Raw genomic sequence first — 4,273 nt, 5'->3', positions numbered from 1 at the left:
TAGATAGATAGATAGATAGATAGATAGATAGATAGATAGATAGATAGATAGATAGATAGAATTAATCAACATTTATTGTTCTATCATTCTTATCATGCTAAGTGCTGAGGATACAAATACAAGCAAGAGAGATAACTTTGGCCTTCAAGGAGCTTACATTCTAATGGGGAAAGACAAAATGTAGGGGGCAAGATCTGGCAAAATTTCATCTATAATAGCTAGGAACATAAGGATTGGAGTCCAAGTTTCTAGAGGAAAAAGTTTTTAGGTGGACAAAGATGATCACATATCATGATGAGAAGATAGCAAGAGAATGTTAAGAAAGCTTGCATCCTCACAAGATGAAGAGAAGGGTTACCTACAATAGCCTCAGTTCAAAAATACATTAAAATTGCATTCAGAACTTTGGGTGGATTCTCCATGGAGAATCTATGAGAGAACTTGGTCAAAAATCATTGAATGATCAAAAAGCACCAAAGTTGTAAAATTGTAAAATCTGCTCTGGTACCAGTACCATTATCAAGAAAACCCCAAACGGTGTCACAAAAAGTTGGACACAACTGAAAGTGACTGAACAGCAGCAACATGTACCAACATAGAAAGTATCTACTCTCAGAGAATTCCAGGACAAATGGCATATTTATGGAAAAGGCCATTTTCATCCCTTTACTCCAACATTTAGACATGCCAGCCTACTTGCTGTCCCTCACGTAGGTTACTCTATGCCTCTTTTGGGGGAAGGGTGCTTTTGGAAAGTCTGTTCTTTACTTAAAATTGCCTCCTTTCTCACCTAAAATTCTTTAAATATAGTCTTTCAAGACTCAGCTCAAGTGCCACTTTCTGCTGGGAGGCTTTCCTGTTTCCCCCAGCTGCTATTGCCTTCCCCTCTGAAATTAGCTTCGGTCTGCATGGGACATATGTATCTGCTTAATTTATGCCTCTTCTATTAGAATGTAAACTCCTTGAAGGCAGGGACTACTTTTGTTTGTCTGTAGTGCTTAACACAGTGTAAATCAGATTTAGCATTTAGTAAGGATTCATTAACTGTTTCAGTGATTGATAAGGTGGCTAGTGTTTTTAACTGACCTTTTTTAGGTTATATGCCTTCTAGCTCTTTAACCAGAGATTACTTCTTAAGGATAGAGAATACATTTCCCACTTTCACAGTAACCTGGGATAGCTCTGAGTTCATTTCAGACCTCAGTAAATACTTTAAGAATTGAATTGAATAGAATGAGCAGTCACCAGACTGCTATTTTTTAAACTTTACTCAATCCTTTTGCCCTTTAAAAAAAATGTCAGACAATTGAAAGTCTCGGGATTATAGGCTGTGTCCTAGTTACGGAACTTAGTCATTTAGTTGGAAGAGAAGAGGCATTTCTAGTGTGCTACCAGAATGCAGAGTAGAAGCATCTAGAGAAGAATAAACGAGAGAAACCAACTGCAAACTGAAGAAATCCCCTGATAAAAAGAGCAATTTCATATTCATGTAAAGACTGAGGTAAATGTTTAAAAAAGTCAAGCTGTTTCACCCATTCCCAGATCCCATGCTATGACTGCAAAGGTCAGAACCCGTATCATTGTCTGATATGGGAAGTTCATTATATTTCCTCCAAACTCCATGAACCACCAATTGTATTTATATCTTAGAACTTGACTTTTACAGAAACTCTTTCTTATAATAGCACAGTCACATGCTGCAAAAGCCTTTACAATTCACAAGGGATATTCCTGTGAGGAGTGACAGCCATCCCAGATTGAAAGCAGTATTCCCAATGAAATTTACTTTGCTCTTCTCCCTTCCCCCATCACCCCTAAGTGTTCATCATGAAGATTGTTTTTACTGTGATTATAATTCAGAATCAGTTCCAATCTTTGACCATCTTTCTTGCCATCCATCTCTTTCTATTAACTTCCGAATATGAGATACTTAGGCTTGCTTGCAGTCAGATGTTATTTAGCTGGGTCTCTACTGTAACGACCTTGCAGGGGACTTTTTCTCTCCAGACCTCACTATTTTTATGAGGGAAATGGACTAGATGATAATCTGGCAATAATGACAATAATTTCCACTGATTGTATGCTTTTCTTCACTACTTAAATAAAATGTCCCATGGCTAAAGCCAAAAATAGAGTTTGTGAAGGTAATTGTCCCACCAAGTAAAGCCATATTTTGCCTTGGCATTATCCTCACTTCTATGTATACCTGGCCATCATCTGCCAAGGTGTAAGGTGTACTTCTCAGGGTAAATAGTGACTTTGTGGTACTGAGGTTTTGTCATTAATGAGCATGAAATAACATAGTGTACTGATGTTAAGCCTGAGATTATTACCATGGAGAAAAAAGTACAGACCATCTGTGATAAAACAAAATGGTTTAGACAGGAAGATTATGTGTTTCTGAGTGTTTATGCCAGGCACATGAGTTCTAGCTGGAAATGAGACTCTTAGGATTATTTTATTACAGTAGAATCAGAATGTTTAAATGAGTCTTTAGCACTCCTGGTCTAAGGATTTATTAGGAAAGCTAATGAAATGTTAGCTCCTAGTAGATTAGGGGGAGGGGAACTTTGTCCTGAGTAATTAGAGCAGCACTTTCCAGGTCCCTACCTCAGGTTCCCTAGATGCTAGATCTTTTCTGTGCTCTATGGCGAAAGCCATAGTGATGCCCTATGCTATATTTGTGCAGTTAGCTAATCAGACAAGCTAGTCACACTTTAGATGTGTTTATGGGAGAAAGTTAAAAGGAATTTAAATTACTTTTATTTATTTTTCCAGTTGTATTTTTATGTTCATCTTTAAAAAACTTTATTTAAAAAAATCTTTATATAACAATCATTTCTGGAGGAAAATAAATGTCGCAGTCTCTAACCTGAACTTTGCACTGTAACAAAGAAAAACAGTCAAGTAGATACTTTGAATGTATCTGGTAATACAGATAGCTTTCCGCTTTAATTTGTTTCTTCCTTTTCTTCTGGGATGAGGGGTATTTGTCTCATTATCTGTTCTGTGGTTATTTTATTTTATTTTAAATTTTATTTTATTTTATCATGGTAGTTCCCCCCCCCAACACTTTTTTTCTGGTATTGTTGTATGCTATTCTTTTGCTTCTTTTTATTTCCCTTTGCATTAGTTGATTCAGATTTCCACAAAGTTTTTTCAAAATTCCTCATATCCATGATTTCTTACTGTGCAGCAAGATTCTATTCCATTCACATACCACATTTTTTTTTCTTAGTCAATCCCCAATTGATGGATCAACTTTATTTCTAGTTCTTTGCTACTATGAACATTTTGGTACATAGATGACCTTTCTTGTTTTCTGTCATTGAGTTCACGAGGTAGGGGTTGGGGTAGTAGGGGTAGAATCTGTGCAATAATGGAATTGTCAGATCAAAGGTCATGGACAATTTAATCACTTTTCTTGATCAATTCTAAACTGATATCCAGGGGCAGCTAGGTGGTGCAGTGAATAGAGCACTGCCCCTTGAGTCAGGAGAACTTGAGTTCAAATCTGACCTCAGACACTTAAAACTTACTAGCTGTGTGACTTTGGGCAAGTCACTTAACCCTAATTGTCCTGCCCTCCCCCTTCTGAAAAAAAAAAAAAGAGTAAACTGATATCCGAAATGGTTGGACAAGTCCACACCTCTACCAGAAGTCTTTTAGTGTTCTTTTCTTCCCACTGCCCATGAAACACTGAGTTTTTTTCTCATCTTTGCTACTTTGTACATTGTGATAGGAGAACTTAGAGTTTGTTTTAATTTGTATTTTACCATTAGTGATTTGTAGTGTGTATAATATGTTCATTTTACTTTAATTTAGGCCAGGCACATGAGTTCTAGCTTTATGAGTTTTATGAGTTCTACTTTATGTTTACCTATTGGAGAATGACTTTTGGTGTCATATATTTGTGTCAATTTCTTATAGTTTGGATATCATTAATTGTATATTTCATATAATTTTTTTCTCTTCACAATTCCTGCTTATTCTTTCTTCACTGTCTTTATTAATGTAAAAGTTTAATTTTTTCCACATATATTAAAACTGTATGTTTTGAGCTTATTATGATGTGTATATATTTATATAAGTATATATGTGTGTTATGTGTATATGTATTAATCTTAATTAAATATTAATATTTAAGGTAGATCAGAACCTCATTTAAATATATATTCTTTCTACCTTTTCTACTAGTTCTTATCTGAGAGTCCCCTCCCAAAAATTCATGTTTTTTAGGTTTATCAAACATTGGGCAATTTCTTTCTTTCTT

Source organism: Petaurus breviceps, unplaced genomic scaffold, assembly GCF_028583685.1.
Source record: "Petaurus breviceps papuanus isolate PSGF00001 unplaced genomic scaffold, PetGlider_PUasm1.0 190, whole genome shotgun sequence".
Lineage (NCBI taxonomy): Eukaryota > Metazoa > Chordata > Mammalia > Diprotodontia > Petauridae > Petaurus > Petaurus breviceps.
This window is presented reverse-complemented; position numbering follows the sequence as displayed.